We start from the raw sequence: 20,291 nt of genomic DNA on the forward strand, positions 1-20,291 counted from the left end.
TTGTTAAGGTACTAGAGTTAGTCCCTTTGGTTATTGATTTGTAACCTAAAGTTTCTCTTTGAAGATAGTGAAATTTTGAGGCAAATTATTATGTTGTTTAATTTTCGCACTTTACTTTCCATTTGTGTCTGGATTACTCAGGTTAAAGAATCAGGTTCTTTAACACGTGAAAATAAGGAGTGACACAATTCACCTCCGTATTCTCTTGTGTCTTGGTGCATCTTAATATAACAATTAGTATCAGAACATGTTCTTTAAATTAAGGCTAATACCTGAAAGGATCCAAGATGGCTACACCTTTGTATGCTCAAGAAGGACAATCAACCACAAGGCTATCATATCTCAACGAAAAATACTACGGATGATGGAAGGAAAAAATGCATGATTTTCTATAATGAGAAGATTTAGAACTCTTGGACATTATTCAGAAATGTCCTAAGATTCCTATGGCTAAGGATGACAAGGATAAAGTAACTAGACCTAAAACCCGGGAGCAATATTCTAATGAAGATGTTAGGGTTGTTCAGAAGAATACCAAGTCTAAAAAGATCTTAATCTCTGGAATTGGACCTGACAATTACAATCGAATCTCTACATGCACTAATTCTAAGAAGTTATGGGATACATTGCAGACTGCACGTAAAGATACGAACCAGATCACACAGTCCAAGATCAATATGCTCATAAGGTAGTATGAACCCTTTAAGATGAAGGAGGAAAACTATCCAAGACATGCATACTGGATTCACACAGATTACTAACGAGTTAATCTCTCTTGGAGAAATCATATCAATAAACAAAACCACCATAAGAAAGATTCTCAGTATATTGCCTTCCTCATAGAAAAGTAAGGTCAATGCTATCACTGAAGTTAGGAATCTTGACACAATGACCATTGACGATTTTATTGGAAATTTAAAAACCTATAAATAGAAGAAGTTTCATGATCGTCAGATGGCAGAGCCCCACAAAGAAAAGAACCTAGTTCTCAAGGCCGCTGAAAAACTAAAAACTCATGATGATATTGCACTACTAACATGTAGGCTCCAAAAGATGATTAGAAAAAATAGATTCAAGAATAAAAGTAGCAACTCAAAAGCTAAGGTTCTAGAAAAGAGCTACACTGATGAGTATTACAAGTGTGGTATTTATGATCACATTATTAGGAATTGTCCAATATGGAAGACTGAGTAGAAGAAAAATAATCTTGATAAAGTGAAAGAGAAAAAAGAGAACCGGGTTCATGAAAAACGGCTGACAAAGAATAAAGAATATAAGATCGTAAAAAGGGCTCTACCTGCTATGAGAAATACCTCTAGTGACGACATTGATGATGACAGTGATAATGAATATCAGTCCTTGATAGCCGAAGATGATTCCGACTTAGATAATAAAGACATTTTTGCTCTAATCGCCAACTCAGATTCAAATATAGAATATGGACAAACTGAGATAAATTTTTATGACATAAAAAAATTCATACTTATTCTAAAATAAAATAATTTTATTATCGAAGGTCTTGATTGATGCATATCATAGTCTATATACTAAGAGGAACAACTCATAAACGAATATACCTCTCTTAAATTTGATAACAAAGAACTAGAGATAAGTACAAAAAACTGAAAAGCGTTGTTATAGATCTAAAGGAACAAGTTCTCACTCTATGTAATGAAAAATTAGTTTTATAGATTGAAAAGAAAATACTTCTTGATGCACCTGCTAAGGGATAGAGTCATACTAGTGAGATTCAGAAAAACCTAGAGAACAAATTAAAAATGGTTAAAAGTGTTCTCTTTGCTAAATGTGAGAAAAACAGGGTACTTCAACAGAATCCAAACAAGACTAAGTATGAACTGGAAAGAACTATGAAGTGGAACATGTCCTCTGAGATGTTAACCACTTTGCATGAAAATTACAGTATCAATAAGAAAGGACTAGGACATTGTCACGACCCAACTGCCACCGGAGCCACGATAGAGCCTAACACTACTTACTAGGCAATCCAACAGTTCCACAATAACAGTAAATTCAATAAAACATAATTTTTATAAACTCAACAATGGAGATATCATGAAATAACTGCGAAACACCAGTAATACTTCTACAACCATCTCAATGATCTGGTGTCAACGAGTACATGATCACTATTGAATATCAAAATACAAGGCCAAATCCTCAATACAACTGTCTGAACAGTAAAACAGTAATAATAGTCTCCCAAAGCTGGTACCAACACAACTCTAGCAATCACCACGTCCGAATGTATCTGGATCTACACACGAAGTGCAGAGTGTAGTATTAGTATAACACACCCCATATACTCAATAAGTAACAAATATAATCTTGGACTGAAAGCGGTGACGAGCTCAGAAGGAAAAGTCAGTGGCCAATATCAATAATCAATAACAACTCAAGATATAAGGAACAATATAAGTAAATAACACAATGATATCATGTTCAGCTCATTTACATTACATGAATTTAGACATGCTTTCCAAGCATAATAGTTAAAGCTCAACACAGATTATTTTTTTTCATTTATCAGCTAGCATAAGGAAAGTACATCTCTATGCCTACATGTCAAGTGTGTATAATCACAGTGAACACATCAAGAATAACCACACTTAGCACGCTCACGGTGCCTAGAACAGGGCCCTAACAATCATACACATCAACACTCAGCACAGTAGGGGTGCCCGGCATAAATGCCCCTCACTAAAGCACGTGTATATATATATATATATATATATATATATATATATATATATATATATATATACGCGTATATAATGCCATCTGGTCATGGGAGGGGTGGATCCTGCCCAAGCGCTAATCATAATCACATAACCCAATAGTGGGGCCTGGTGTACGCGTTGCCCCAAATCAGTTACACTTTGCCCAATATGAGCTTGGCGTACCCGCCACCTCAAAATAAAAACCTAATCGGCTCTATGGCCCAAGTCAGTCATCAATCGCTCAAGTCTCAGGTAACCACATCTCACAATACTCAATTCAACAGTGTTACATATATGAAGCTTCAACAACATGTGAGGAATGAAATAAAAAAGTACTGATATAGAGATATCCGACATGGATATAGAATCATGACTCAGAGTATGTAAACAATTAAGGCAAATAGCTCAAAAATAACAAGAATAGCCCTATCATGTCTCAAACAAGTAGCACATAGCCTGGACATGATTTCTAACATAAGTCAGAACTCAAATAATCATACAGGTTTAGAAAACACAGAGATAGCGAGGCATGATAGCGAAACAAATCCCATAATATTCTAAAAGCAACCTCAAATCATGAATACTCCGGTGCACGCACACACGCTCATCACCTAGCGCATACGTCACCCCAATGCATCTCATACAACATGGTTCCGAGGGATATTTACCCTCAAATTCAAGTTTAGACATGCTACTTACCTCAAAACGCGGAGATCAATACTCCAAAAATCCTCTGCCACGTGAATCGGCCTCCGAGTGACTTGAATCTAGCCAAAGCAACTTAATATCATCAATAAAATCCATCAAAAATAATTCCAAATGATAAAGCTAAGGTCTTGAATCAAATATGCAAAGTCAACCCAAAACGTCAACCCCGGGCCCGCATCCTGGAACTTGACAAAATTCATAAATTCCGAACATCCATTTAAATATGAGTTCAACCATACTAATTTCATCCAATTTCAAGTCGACCCTCAAATCATCAAATCTCACTCTCCAATAATATAACCGAAAATTCTCAAATATCACCCTAAATTCACTTAAAATAGGTACAGTAATCAATATCTATCAACAAAATTGAATTAACTTCACTTAACTCTTCAATTGCAACAAAATATTTCTCAAATATCGCCCTTAGCCGAGCTCCAAAACTCTCAAAATTAGAAAATAATCAAACCCGTCGAATATATGAAGTCTGCTAGTGAATCCGCATCTGCGGTCAGTTAACTGCATATGTGGTTCCGCAGGTGCGGTCAAGATATCGCATCTGCGATTTCCCCCCAGCCTTCGACCTTTCGCAGGTGCGGCCCTGCTTCTACGCTTAGACTTCCGCATCTGCGGACTTCTGCTCCTCCAACCAACTTTGCTTCTGCGACTACCTATCCGCATCTGTGCACTCGCTTCTGCAATCAGACTTCCGTAGATGTGATGACACCAGTTCCAGCACACTTCATGATCTGCAACTCAAACCAAAACAAGCCGAAACCAATCCAAAATACACTCGAGGGCCCCGAGACTCCATCCAAGCATACCAACATGTCGTAAAATACAACACGAACCTACTCGAAGTCTCAAATCACATAAAAATAACCAAAATCACGAATCACACTCCAATTCAAGCCTAATGAAACTAATGAACTTCCCACTTCTAAAACTCATGCCGAATCACATCAAACCAACCCAGAATGAGCTCAAATTTTGCACACTTGATCCAAATGACACATCGGTCCTATTGCAACTCCCGGAATGAAAGTTCGAACCCGATATCAACAAAGTCAACTCTCGGTCAAACCTATCAACCTTCAAATTTCCAACTTTCACCGAAAAACTTCAAATCAACCTACTGACCTCCAAATCCAAATCTGGACATACGCCTAAGTCCAAATTCACCATACGAAACTATTGGAATCATCAAAACACCATTTTGGAGTCGCCTACACAAAATTCAAACTCCGGTCAACTCTTACAAACTATGCTCCAACCTTGGGACTAAGTGTCCAACTCACTCTAAAACCTCCCCTAAACCAAACCAACTTCCCCGACAAGTTACATAATCATAAATATCTATAAGTAAAGCATCAAATAGGGGAAACAAGGCTAACATACTCAAAACGAACGGCTGGGTCGTTATATTCTCCCCCTCTTAAACAAACTTTCATTCTCGAACGAGTTTAGAATCATACCCAGAGTCTCAAATAGGTGTGGATATCTGCTCCGCATCTCCTGCTCAGTCTCCCATGTAGCCTCCTCGACCAGGTGACCTCTCCAATTCACCTTCACCAAAGCTATGTTCTTCGACCTCAACTTCTGAACCTGCCGGTCCAAAACTGCTACCAGCTCCACACCATAAGTCAAATCTCCATCCAATTGCACCATGCTGAAGTCCAAAATATTTGATGGATCACCATAATACTTCTAAAGCATCAAAACATGAAACACTAGGTGAACTTCCGATACACTAGGTGGCTAGGCAAGTCTGTAGGCCACATTTCCAACATTTTCAAGCACCTCAAAAGGGCCAATATATCGAGGGCTCAACTTGCCCATCTTCTCGAACCTCATCACACCCTTCATGGGAGAAACTATGAGTAGAATCTTCTCACCCACCATATATGCAACATCACGAACCTTCCTGCCAGCATAAATCTTCCGCCTGGACTAGGTTGTACGAAGCCGCTCCCGAATAACCTTTACCTTCTCCAAGGCGTCATGGACCAAATCAATGCCCAACAACCTAGCCCCCCCAGGCTCAAACCAACCAACCGGAGAACGATATCTACTCCCATATAAGGCCTCATTAGGATCTATCTAGATACTCGATTGAAAGCTGTTGTTGTAGGCAAACTATGCTAATGGAAGAAACTAATCCCATGAACATCCGAAATCAATAATACAAGCACATAGCATGTCCTCCAAGATCTGAATAGTGCGCTCGGACTGTTCGTCCGTCTGGGGATGAAATTCTGTACTTAACTCGACCTGAGTGCCCAACTCTCACTACACTATCCTCCAAAAATGTGATGTGAGTTTGGTGCCTCGATCCAAGATAATAGACACAAGCACACCATAAAGGCAAAAAATCTCACAAATGTAAATACGAGCTAGCTTCTCTCAAGAGTAGGTAGTCACAACTAGAATGAAATGTGCAGACTTGGTCAGTTTGTCCATAATAATCCATACTGCATCAAATTTCCTTAAGGTCCGTGGAAGTCCAACTACAAAATCCAACGTGATATGCTCCCATTTCCACTCCAAAATATCAAGCCTCTGAAGCAAATCACTGGGTATCTGATGCTCGTACTTCACCTGCTGATAGTTCAAACACCGAGTAACATACTCAACAATATCTTTCTTCATCCTCCGCCACCAACAGTGCTGCCTGAAATTCTGATACATCTTCGCGGCACCCAGATGAATGGAATACCATGAACTATGGGCATCTTCAAGTATCAACCCTCACAACCCATCCATATTTGGAATATAGATTTGACCCTGCATCCTCAATACCCCATTATCTCCAATAGTAACCTCTTTAGCATCACCGTGCCGCACCATGTACTTCAGGAAAAGCAAGTGGGGATCATCATACTGACGCACCTTGATGTTCTCAAACAAAGAAGACCATGAAACCACACAAGAAAGAACCCGACTAGTCTATGAAATATCCAACCTCATAAACCGATTAGCCAAATCCTAAACATCCAATGATAACAATCTCTCCCTAGATGGAATATACGCAAAACTCCCCATGCTCCCAACCTTTCTACTCAAAGCATAGGCCACCATATTGTCCTTCCCCGGGTGATAAAAAATAGTGATATCATAGTCCTTTAGTAGCTCAAACCACCTCCGTTGCCTCAAGTTCAGATCTTTTTTCTTGAATAAGTGTTGTAGACTCATGTGATCTGTGAACACATCACAAGATACACCGTAAATATAATGCCTCCAAATCTTCAATGCGTGGACAATGGCTGCCAACTCCAAATCATGTACATGGTAGTTCTTCTCATGGGGCTTCAACTGACGCAAAGCATAAGCACTCATTCTACGCTCCTACCTCAACACACATCCAATTCCAATCTATGAAGCATCACAATAAACTGTATAAGAACTTGATCCCAAAGGCAAAACTAGTTGTAGTCAAGGCAGTCTTGAGCTTTTAAAAGCTCTCTACACACTCCTCATACCACCTGAATGAGGCACCCTTCTGGGTCAATCTAGTTAAAGGTGCAGCAATCCACAAAATGACAATAATACACGACCAAACCAAGGAAACTCCGGATCTCAGTAGCAGAAGACTTTCTGGTCCAACTATGAACTACCTCAATCTTCTTCGGATCTACCTTAATCCCCCAGTAGACACCACGTGCCCCAAAAATGCCACCGAATCAAGCCAAAACTCACACTTGGAGAATTTAGCATATAGCTTCTTTTGCCTCAAAGTCTAGAGCATGATCCTCAAGTGCTGCTCATGATCCTCCTGGCTACATGAATACACCAATATATCATCATTGAATACTATGACAAAGGAATCAAGATATGACTGGAACACGTTGTTCATCAAGTGCATGAAAGCTGCTGGGGCATTGGTCAGCCCAAAAGACATCACAAGAAACTCATAGTGACCATAACCAGTCCTGAAAGCTGTCATCAGAATATCTGAATCCCGGATATTCAACTGATGATACCCCAACCTCAAATCAATCTTCGAGAACACTCTAACACCCTGGAGCTAATCAAATAAGACATCAATAGTGGGTATTTGTTCTTAATTGTAACTTTGTTCAATTGCCTGTAGTCAATACAGATCCTCATAGTACCATCCTTCTTCTTCACAAATAGAACCAGTGCACCCCAAGGAGACATACTAGGTCTGATGAAGCCCTTATCAAGTAGATCCTACAACTATTCCTTAAACTCTTTCAACTCTATAGGTGCCATGAAATATGGTGAAATAGATGTGGACTGAGTGCCCTGCACCAAATCAATACCAAAATCAATGTCCATGTTAGGTGGCATGCCCGACAAGTCTGTTGGAAACACATATGGGAAGTCTCTCACTATAAGAACTGACTTAACGGTAGGATTATTAGAACTAACATCCATCACGAAGTCCAAGTACTCCAAACATCCCTTCTTAAACATCCGTTGAGCCTTCAAACATGAAATCACTCTACTAGGAACATGATCCAGGGAGCCTCTCCACTCCAACCTCGGCACCCTCAGTATCACCAACATCACGATCTTAGCGTGACAATCAAGGATAGAGTGATATGTCGACAACCAATCTATGCCCAAAATCACTTTAAAATCAACCATGCTAAGCAATAAAAGATCAACTCTAGTCTCATAACCCCAATAGTCATGACACACGACCGATATACGCGGTCCACAATAATAGAATCTCCTATCGGTGTAGATACATGAACAAGCATGACTAAAGAATCATGAGGCATATCCAAATAATGAGCAAAGTATGATGAAACATCTGAATAAGTGGAACCAAGGTCAAATAATACTGAAGCATCCCCATGGAACATTGAAATGATACTTGTGATCACGGCGTCAGAAGAAGCTACCTCTGGCCTGGTGGGAAATACATAAAAATGAGCCTGACCACCACCTGACTGACCTCTCCCTCTGGGTAGACCTCGACCTACACAACCTCCACCCAGAGCTAGCTAAGCGGGTGGTGTAGCAACTGGTACCAGAGTCATAGTCTGGCCTCCTTGCTGCACTGGACCTCAGTAATGACGGGGGCAATACTTTCTCACATTCTCTAACTCTCCACAATCATAGAAACCTCAAACTAGGAATGACTGTAGGGCCAGAATCGGACCTCGAGAACTGGAATAACCACTGGTAGAACCAGGTACTGACAAACCCTGAACTGATAGAGTGCAATATGAGCTCTGAGCTAGGAGTGCACTGAAAGATGACTGAACCAAACGAGCACTGTATGGATCGTGGCTCGTTGATGAACCATAAGGAACCTGACGAGCTATATGAGCAGGCTTAAAAGGACGGCCTCTGCTGTGATGTGACTAGGATCCGGATGAGGCACTACTAAAACCAACTAACCCATGGGGCCTCTTGTCCTCCCACTCTTCACGCTCAAGCCTACAAACCCGCTCTAAACGTCTAGCTATCTCGACCACATGGTAAAACCTAGAATCCATCTCGGTCTCTCGAGCAAAGCTGTAATGTAGACCATAGTTCAGGCGATCAATGAATCTCTTAATCCTCTTTCTCTCTCAGTAGGAACCTCCATATAGCATAACATGCCAAATCTTCTCACCTCATTTCATATTGAGTCATAATCATATCTCCCTGGCATAACTGCTCAAAGTCTCTACGTAGCTCCTCTCTACGAGTCTAGGGAACAAACTTCTCTAATAAGAGAACTAACAACTCATGCCATGTAAGTGGGCCTGCGCCGGCTAGCCTGCCCAACTCAGAAGCCTGCCACTATACGTAGGCTTCCCCTATCAGTGGAAAGGTAGTGAAAGTAACTCCACTGATATCTATAATACCAGCAGAGTAAAGAATCCGATGGCACCGGTCCATAAAAGCTTGAGCATCCTCTGACTCTTCTCCACTGAAATCGGTCGGCTCAAGCATCCTAAATCGCTCCAACCTCCTCTGCTCTACAGTAGTCATAGGTTGACCAACCTCGGCCTGAGCAACATCTACTGGCTGCATTGGTAACACTCCTAGTGTCTGATGAACCTGAGCTAGCTACTCTAGAGTACGGATAGCAGGAGTCTAGGCTCCTCTCCCAGCATGTGAGGTAGCTGGTGCAACTGGCATCGTAACTGCCTGAGCCAAGCCCATACCCATACTCAAAATCTAAGCCAAAGCCTTCTGAAGACCATGTATCATGATGGGTACCGCCAGTGTCTGATCTGGTCCTACCAGATCAACAGTATTCGGTACCTGCTCCTCCACTAGAGCAACTAGTGGCTCCGCAGGTGCTGACCTCACTATAGTGCAAGCCCTAACATGGCCTCTACCTCAACCCTGGCCTCTCACAGCCCTGACTGGTGGTACTGGTGTCCGATTAGCTGATCGTGTCCTCACCATCTGTGAGAGAATAGAAGAATCGAGGTTCAGACTTCGGAATTAGCAAATCCGCACGACAAGAATGCAAGAAAATGAAGTTTCCTAATAGTTCGGTAGCCTCTCGAATATAAGTACAGTCTCCATACTGATCCGCAAGACTCTACTAAAACTTTTCATGACTCATGATACCTAAGAAACCTAGTCTTTGATACCAACTTGTCACCACCCAACTTCCACCGAAGCTGCGACGACACCTAAAACTACTTGCTAGGTAAGCCAACAGTTCCACAATAATAGTAAATTCAATAAAACAGAATTTTTATAAACTCATCAACGGAAATATCATGAAATAACTACGAAATGACAGTAATACTTCTACACCATCCCAATGATCTGGTGTCAACGAGTACATGAGCACTACTAAATATCAAAATACTGGGCCAAATCATCAATACAACTATCTGAACAGTAGAACAATGATAACAAAAATAAATGAAAGAGAACTTTAAGGTCTGCGGACGATATGATAGCTACCTCCTAGTCTCCCAAAGGTGGTACCAACATAACTCTAGCAATCACCACGTCCAGAAGTATTTGAATTTGCACATGAAGAGCAAAGTGTAGTATGAGTACAATAGTCCCCATGTACTCAATAAGTAACAAACCTAACCTTGGGCTGAAAGTAGTGACGAGCTCAGAAGGAACAATTAATGGCCAATATCAATAATCAGTATTAACTCAAGATATAAGGAGCAATATAAGTAAATAACACAATGATATCATGTTCCGCTCGTTCACATTACAGGAATTTAGACATGCTTTCCAAGTATAACAGCTAAAGCCCAATACAGATAAAATAATTCATTTACCAGCTAGCATGAGAAAAGTACATCTCTATGCCTACATGTCAAGTGTACATGTCAAGTTAAAATCATCACTGCGAGCCATCAAGAATAACCACACTTAGCACACTCATGGTGCCTGGCACAAGGCCCTCACCATCACACACATCAATATTTAGCACTGTAGTATGAGTACAACCGACCCCCTCACCAAAGCGCATATATATATATATATATATATATATATATATATATATATATATATATATAACATTTTGCTTGCTCACTGCTGGTATATCAGACTCCAGAGGGGCGGATCCAGCCCAAGCGCTAATCATAATTACATAGCCCAATAGTGGGGCCTGGTGTACGCGTTGCCCCAAATCCGTAACACAGCCCAATATGAGCCTGGCGTATGCGTCACCTCAAAATCAATACCAAATTGGCTCAATGGCCCTAACTTAGTCATCAACCGCTCAAGTTTCAGTTAACCACATCTCACAGTACTCAATTGAATAGTGTTACAAATATGAAGCATCAACAACATGTGAGGAATGAAATAAGAAAGTACTAAGATAGAGATATCATACATAGATATAGCATCATGATAAGAAAGTACTAAGATAGAGATATCATACATAGATATAGCATCATGACCGAGAGTGTGTGTACAATTAAGGCAAATAACTCAGAAACAACAAGAATATCCCTATTATGTCTCAAACAAATAGCACATAGACTAGACATGATTTCTAACACGAGTCAGAACTCAAATAATCATGCAGGTTTAGAAAACACAGATATAACGAGGCATGATAGCGAAACAAATCCTATAATAGTCTAAAAGCCACCTCAAATAATGAATACTCCGGTGCACGCACACACGCTCACCACCTAGCACATGCATCACCCCACTACATCTCATACAACATGGTTCTCAGGGATATTTAACCTCAAATCCAAGTTTGGATATGTTACTTACCTCAAAACGAGAAGATCAATAGTCCAAAAAGCCCTTGCCACGCGAATCGGCCTCCAAGCGACTCAAATCTAGCCAAAGAAACTTAATATCATCAATGAAATCCATCGAAAATAATTTCAAATGATAAAGCTAAGGCCTTGAATAAAATGTGCAAAGTTAACCCAAAATGTCAACTCCATGCTTGCACCCCAGAACCCGACGAAAATCATAAATTCCAAATACCCATTCAAATACGAGTCCACCCATACCAATTTCATCTAATTCCAACCATAAATTGACCCTCAAATAATCAAACCTCATTCTCCAAAAACATAGTCTAAAATCCCCTAATTGCACCCTAAATTAACATAAGCTAGGTGTAATAATCAATGGGTAATCAATATCTATGAACAAAATTGAATAAACTTCATGTAACGACCCGACCAGTCGTTTTACTTTATAGATCCCCGTTCCCCAAAATAAGACTCCCCATATGTGCTTTTATGACTTGCGGGGATGGTTAGTTCGGGTTTGGAAGGGTTCGGATTAAAATCGAAACACTTAGTTCCTTAATATTGACTTAAAAGGGTTAAGTTTGACTTGGGTCAACATTCTTTTAGTAAACGACCTCAGAACCGGGATTTGACGGTCCCAATAGGTTCATATGATGCTTTTGGACTTGGGCGTATATTCGGATCGGGTTATGGATGAACCGGGAGCATTTCAACGCCTAAAGTTGTAAGTTGGCGCATTGAAGGTTTTAAAGTTCTTAAAATTTGGTTTGAAGTAGGTTTTCATTTTATCGAGGTTTGTTTGGGATTCTGAGCTTGGGAATAGTTCCATACAGTGATTTAAGACTTGCATGCAATATTTGGTGTCATTCTAAGTAGTTTAAGTATGATTCGGCGCGTTCGGAGTAAGTTGGAAGAACTTGAAGTTCATAAATTGATTTGATTTGGTTTGGAGTGTGATTCTTAGTTTTGGTGTTGTTTTCTATTTTTCGAGAGGTCGAGCAGGTCTGTATTGTGGTTACAAACTTATTGGTATGTTTGGGCGAGGCCTCAGGGGCCCCAGATGCCATTCAGATGATGTGCAGAACTCGTTTGGACTTGGAGAACATAGCGGAAGCAGCAGAGCTTCTAGTGAAATCGCACTTGCGAGGAACTAGCCGCGGGTGCGAGCTCACAGAAGCAAGACAACGATCGCAGAAGTGAAATGTAGTGGGCTACCCAGTGGTCGCAAAATCAAGGAAGGGACCGTATCTGCGAAGGCGCAGATGCGAAGAGTGTAATCGCAGAAGCGGGGAAGGCTGCAGGTGCGAGGGGGCAAGCTGTAGAAGCGGGCTCGTAGATGCGGTTCCCTTTCCGCAGGTGCACCCAAAGCTGGGCTGGGTGTCTTTCTCATAAGCGGACCTTTGTTCGCAGAAGCTACGTCGCAGGTGTGACTCAAGGTCCGCAGAAGCAGAATAGCTGGAGGCAGTGAGGTCTTATTATTTCGGGACTTAGGCAATATTAGCTCATTTCTTTCATCCCTTAGGCGATTTTGGAGCTCTTTGAAGAGGGGTTTTCACCTAGAACTTTGAGGTAAGTAATTTCTATATGATATGAGTTTAATACATGTAGTTTTGGGTAGATTCTTAGCATATAAAGTGTAGAAATTGTGGGTTTAGTTGAAAAACCTACGTTTTGATAAAAATGGAATTTTCCCACAAAAATGATTATGGAATTGGGTAAAAATTATATATTTGAGTTTGTGAGGTTATGGGTAACAATTATCTTCGAAATTCGGGAAAGAATTTTAAGAATCTTCCAATTTGTTTTGGGTAATTACTCTAATAGCTATGTTATTAACTTTTGACCGTATATTGATTATTTTACATAACATTTGGCTAGTTTCGGATTTTCGGCACCCAAGTTGGGTCCTTAGAGCGAATTTGAGGCTGGAAAGTGAGTTTTGAGATAAGGTAAGTCTCTTGCCTAACCTTATAAGAGGGAATTTACCCCATAGGTGATTTAAATTACTATTTTCTTCTAATTGTGGGGGCTACGTATGCACGAGGTGACGAGAGTCCGTGTGTAGCTACTAATTATGCTTATGTCCGGGTAGTTTAGGACCCAAATCATGAAATACTTGTAATGTTTGCACTCTACTTGTTAATTAAAGTGCCTAAATTATATTGAAAGCTTGATAAAGGAATTGTAAAAGACCGAATTTCACTTACTTGAGTATTGACGATTTACTTGACCGTTAATAGAAATTGTGCTTCCATGTGTACTAGCCTTGTAATAACTTTTAAATTGGATGTTCATAAAGTATCCTCTCTTCTTGTGGAGTAGGCCGAACGCCTCGGCAGTAGAATAGATGCATCTATGGTTTGTGCTGCTCGACCCTCGGTAGTGTACATATTATTCTGGATCGGGCCGTATGACCTGGGCATAAATCGTGCGTGATAATACTTGGAGCCTAATTATACTTGATATTATTTTATGGCTTGAGAGGTTATAATTATTTAATGACAGAAATTGACTTGGGATTTATTATTAGTGAAAGAATTATTATTCACTCTTGTTATTGAGTTATATTTATTATTTATATAACCCATGCTTAATTAGAATTCCTGTATTTTATTGTTAACCCATAGTAAGTGTCGATGTCGACCCCTCGTCACTACTTCTTCGAGGTTAGACTAGATATTTACTAGGTACATGTTGTTTATGTACTCACGCTACACTTCTGCACTAATCGTGCATAATCTAAGGCAGGTGCATCTGGCGGTCATATCGGCGCGCACCACCGTTACCTCGAGGCCTAGTGGTGAGTTGCTTCCTGAGCCGTTCTGCAGCACCCAGAGTCTCTCTTTTGCATCTGTTTTCTATCTACTTTTATTTCAGACAGTAGTTAGAGTTTTGTATTTCTACTAGTTTCTCATACACTCTTGATACTAGGTCTTGGAATACATACTAGTAGACTTTATGATTTTGGAGTATTTATGTCACTGTTTCTCACTCATTAGCCTTTGTTTTACTTTATTAAATTTTTCTACTCTTCATATTCTTAATAAATGGAATTCAACTACTTGGCAATTTTATTAAAAAGAGCAATTAAATGATTAGTTCACTATTGGCTTGCCTACCGGTGGCGTTGGGCGCCATCACAGCCTATAGGAGAAATTGGGTCATGACAATATGGTATCAGAGCACTAGGTTCACGTAGGTCTTACAAGTTATGAGCATGCCTAATAGAGTCTTGCGAATCAGTGCAGAGATGTCCGTACTTATCTTCGAGAGGCTATAGGGTGTTAGGAAACTACTCTTTCTTCATCTCCTATCGTGCAGCTGATGTTGTGCTAAGTATCTTTCTCTTATTCTCTCACAGATGGTGAGAACACGCATGGCAGATGTCCCTAATCACGGAGGGGCTGCTCCCCATGTTGCTAGAGGTCGAGGGAGGGCTCCAGCCCGTTGTAGAGGACGTCCCAGAGTTGCCCCGGTTATGCCACCAGTTAATCCAGCAGAGGATCCTATTATTGAGGATCATGGCGAGGTCCCTGCAGCACAGCCAGCCCCACTGAACTTCATGTCTGTGCCGAGATTCTAGGAGGTCATGGGCCGTATGCCGCGGTTCATGGATTCTATGACTCAGGCTGGTTTATTTCCAGCAGACCCAACCACATCTCAGGTGGGAGAGGGGGAACAGACCGCTACCGCTCAGGCACTAGGGCATGCTGTTGCCGTATATCAGACCCTGGGCACACTACCCGTGGCGGAGCTCAGCCAGTTGCATCAGCTATACCTGGGTCCAGACTAGCTACGACCGGCGATCCGCAGAAGCTATTGGATAGATGGACTAGGCTACATCCTCCTATATTTTGGGTGAGCAACATGAGGACCCCCAAGACTTTATTGATCGGTGCATGGACATATTATACAACATGAGGATATTGGAGTCGCATGAGTGGACATTACCACCTTTCAGTTGGAGGGCAGGGCCCGTAAATGGTAGCAGTCTTATCTTCTTGGCAGACCAGTAGGTTCTCCTCCCATGACTTGGGACCAGTTCACACGTCTCTTCCTGGTCAGATACATTCCACCCTCTCAGAAAGAAGAGTTGCGATTTCTGTTTGAGCACCTCCAGTAGGACCAGATGTTGGTGACCCACTATGAGGCGAGGTTCTCTGATTTGTCTCGCCATGCACTTATGATCCTCATTACCGATGAAGAGAGACTGCAGAGGATTTTTGCCTGTTTGCACTCTGGTATCTAGGCTACCATGGCTCGAGAGGTTGATATAGGGACTTCTTACGAGCTAGTTGTGGAGATAGTTCGGAGGATTGAGGGTGTCCGTCACTAGAGCCGAGAGTAGGCGATGAGGGATAAGCAGTTTTGAAATTCTTGATAGTTCAGTGGTGCCCCGACAGGGGGTAGGGGCTAGTTTGTGAGGGGTCAGTCTAGCAGGCCCACATATCCAGCACCGCCACCTCCTCGGGGTGCTCCAGTTTGGCCTTATTTCAGCGCCATTACAGAGAGCTCATACCATCCACCATCTATTCAGGGTTCCTTCTGTGGGCCTTCAGGCCATCAGGGCCAGACTTCAGGTCAGCAGTTCGCTGTACCGAGGGCTTTTTTTGAGTGCGGGGGTCTTAGTCAGGTGAGGAGGTTCTACCCCAGGCTTCGGAGCAAGGTAGTGTAGCAGGGTCAACAACCTATGATTACAGCACCAACTACCACACCAGCCATCCAGCCACCCATTGTCGGAGGGCAGGTAGGTAGGGGCCGTCCTAGAGGTAGAGGCCAACCAAGTGGCACTCCAGCCAGGTTCTATGCCTTTCCAGCCAGACTAGATGCATTGGCCTCAGATGCAGTGATCACATATATTATTTTTGTCTGCGGTAGGGATTCTTCAGTACTATTTGATCTAGGGTCTACCTATTCATATGTTTTATCTCCGTTTGCTCATTTCCTGGGTATTCCTAATGAGTTCTTGGGTACTCCTGTTTATGTGTCCACTCCAGTGGGCAATTCTGTTGTTATGGACTTGGTCTATTGGTCCTGTATCATGACTTTTTGTGGTTATGAGACTAGAGCATATCTTCTGTTGCTTGATATGACCGATTGTGAGGTCATGCTAGGCATGGATTGGTTGTCCTCATATCACAACATCCTTGATTGCCATGCCAAGACTATTACCTTGGCAGTGCTAGAGTTGCCTAGATTGGAGTGGAAAGGTTCGTCTGTCAGTACATCTAGTCAGGTTATCTTTTTTCTGAAGGCTTGACACATGTTTGAGAAGGGTTATTTGGATTATCTAGCTGATGTTTGGGATACTACTGCAGAGACTCCGGTGATTGATTCAGTGCCCGTGGTCCGGGAGTTCTTCGATGTGTTTCCTTCTGATTTACCAGGCATGCCACCGGATCGTGATATTGATTTCTATATTGATTTGGCTCCAGGTACCCAACCTATCTCTATTCCACTGTACCACATGGCACTGAAAGAGTTTAAGGAATTGAAAGAACAACTTGAGGAGTTACTAGCATAGGGGTTTGTTAGACCGAGTGTGTCACCTTGGGGTGCACCAGTGCTATTCGTGAAGAAGAAAGATGGGAAAATACGGATGTGCATTGGTTACCGCCAGTTGAACAAAGTTACCATTAAGAACAAGTACCCATTGCCGCGTATTGATGATATATTTGACTAGTTGCAGGGTGCCAGGGTGTTCTCTAATATTGACTTAAGATCGGGGTACCATCAGGTGAAGATTCATGAATCGGATGTTCCGAAGATAGCTTTCTAAACTAGATATGGCCACTATGAGTTTCTAGTGATGTCTTCCGGTTTGACTAACACCCATGCGGCGTTTATGGATTTGATAAATCGGGTGTTAAGGCCATATATTGACTCATTTTTCATTATCTTCATTTATGACATTTTGATCTACTCGCTTAGCATGGAGGAGCATGAGCAGCATCTGAGAGTGGTACTTCAGACCTTGCGGGAACAGAAACTATATGCTAAGTTTTCCAAGTGTCAGTTTTGGTTAGATTCTGTAGCATTCTTAGGGCATGTTGTATCAGGCGAAGGTATTAAGGTAGATCCCAAGAAGATCGAGGTAGTTCAGAGTTGGCCTCATCCTACTACAACGACCGAGATCAGAAGCTTCTTGGAGTTAGCAGGTTATTAACGACGGTTTGTGGAGGGCTTCTCATCTATTGCAGCACCTTTGACTAGATTAACCCAGAAGGGTGCTCCGTTCCGATGGTCTGACAATTGTAAGGCGAGCTTTCAGAAGCTCAAGACCGCCTTGACTTCAACACTGGTGTTAGTGTTGCCTTCCAATTTAGGGATGTATACTGTGTACTGAGATGCTTCACGCGTTAGCCTGGGTTGTGTATTGATGCAGGGGCGAGTTATTGCATATGATTCACGTCAGCTGAAGCCCCACGAGAATAATAACCCCGTACATGATTTGGAGTTAGCTGCAATTGTTCATGCTCTTAAGATCTGGGGGCATTATCTTTATGGGGTGTCCTGTGAGGTTTACACCGATCATCGCAGCTTGCAGCATTTGTTCAAGCAGAGAGATCTTAATTTTAGGTAGTGCAGGTGGCTTGAGTTACTGAAAGATTATGATATTACCATCCTTTATCATCCAGATAAGGCGAATGTGGTTGCGGATGCCTTGACCAGAAAGGCAGAGAGTATGGGTAGTTTGGAATTCATTGCAATAGAGGAGAGGCCACTAGCTTTGGACATTCAGTCCTTATCTAACAGACTGGTGAGGTTGGATATTTCAGAGCCCAGCCAAGTTCTTTTATCCCAGTCTTCACTATTCGAGCAGATTAAGGCTCGCTAGTACGATGATCCACACTTAATGGTTCTCAAAGAGACAGTACTACAAGGTGGTGCCAAGGAGGTTACTATCGGCAAAGATGGTTTTCAGCGACTCCAGGGTCATCTTTGTGTCCCTAATGTCGATGGGTTGAAGGAGAAGATTCTAGAGGAGGCATACAGTTCTCGGTATTCTATTCATCCAGGTGCTGAAGATGTATCGCGACCTGAGGTAGCATTATTGGTGGTGGCAGATGAAGAAGGACATAGTTGAGTATGTAGCGAGGTGCCTAAATTGCTAGCAGGTTAAGTATGAGCATCAGAGGACAAGTGGCCTACTCCACCAGATGGTTATATCTTAGTGGAAATGGGAGCGCATCACTATGGACTTCGTAGTTAGGTTGCCTCGGACCTTAAGGAAGTTTGATGCAGTTTGGGTCATTGTTGACAGGTGGACCAAGTTAGCGCACTTCATTCCGGTTGTGACCACATATTATTCAGAGAGATTGGCCAACATTTACATTCATGAGATTGTTCGATTGCATGGTGTGCCTATTTCTATCATATCAGATAGAGGCCCTCAATTTACTTTGCATTTCTGGTGGGCAGTATAGAGTGAGTTGGGACCTGGGTAGAGCTCAACACGACCTTTCATCCGCATATTGACGGGCAATCGAAGCGGACGGTTCATATATTGGAAGATATGCTCAGAGCATGTGTGATTGACTTCGGAGGGTAGTGGGATAGATTCTTGCCTTTGGCCTAATATAACAACAGTTATCAGTCTAGCATCGAGATGGCTCCATTTGAGGCTTTATATGGTCGGCCAGGTCATTCGCCCATCGGATGGTTTGAACCCGGCGAGGATAAGTTGTATGGTATTGATTTGGTGAATGATGCCTTGGAAAAGGTAAAGTTGATTCATGAGCGACTTTGTACAACACAGTACAGACATAAGAGTTACGCGGATCAGAAGCCGCATGATTTATCATTTATGGTGGGCGAGAAGGTTCTCTTGAAAGTCTCGCCGATGAAGGGAATCATGAGGTTCGGAAAAAAGGGTAAGTTGAGCCCAAGCTTTATTGGTCCATTTGTGGTGTTGAGACAAATTGGGGAGGTTGCTTATAAGCTTGCTTTGCCTTCCAGTCTATTGGGAGTTCATCCGGTCTTCCACGTGCCTATGCTCTGGAATTATCATGCCGATAGGTCGCATGTGTTAGACTACAACACGGTTCAGTTAGATGAGAGCCTGGGTTAAGAGGAGGAGCCAACTGCCATTGTTGACAGGCAAGTTTGCCAGCTGAGGTCCAAGAAGATTTCTGCGATAAAGGTTCAGTGGAGGGGTCAACTAGTCGAGGAAGTGACTTGGAAGACCGAGGAGGACATACAGAGCAGATATCCACACTTATTCGGCACTCCAGGTACGATTCCAGACCCGTTCGAGGACGAACGTTTGTTTAAGAGGTGGAGAATGTAACGACCCACCTGGTCGTTTTGCTTTCTAGATCCTCGTTCTCCAAAATAAGACTCCCCTTATGTGCTTTTACTGTTTTATGACTTGCGGGGATGGTTAGTTCGGGTTTGGAAGGATTCCGGTTGAAATCGGAACACTTAGATCCTTAATATTAGCTTAAAAGGGTTAAGTTTGACTTGGGTTAACATTGTTTTTTGTAAACAATCTCGGAACCGGGATTTGACAGTCCCAATAGGTTTGTATGATGATTTTGGACTTGGGCATGTATTCGGATCGGGCTTTGGATGACCCGTGAGCGTTTCGGCGCCTAAAGTTATAAGTTGGTGCATTGAAGGTTTTAAAGTTTTTAAAATTTTGTTTGAAGTAGGTTTTGGTATTATCGAGGCC

Source organism: Nicotiana tabacum, chromosome 9 (assembly GCF_000715075.1).
Source record: "Nicotiana tabacum cultivar K326 chromosome 9, ASM71507v2, whole genome shotgun sequence".
Classification (NCBI taxonomy): Eukaryota; Viridiplantae; Streptophyta; class Magnoliopsida; order Solanales; family Solanaceae; genus Nicotiana; species Nicotiana tabacum.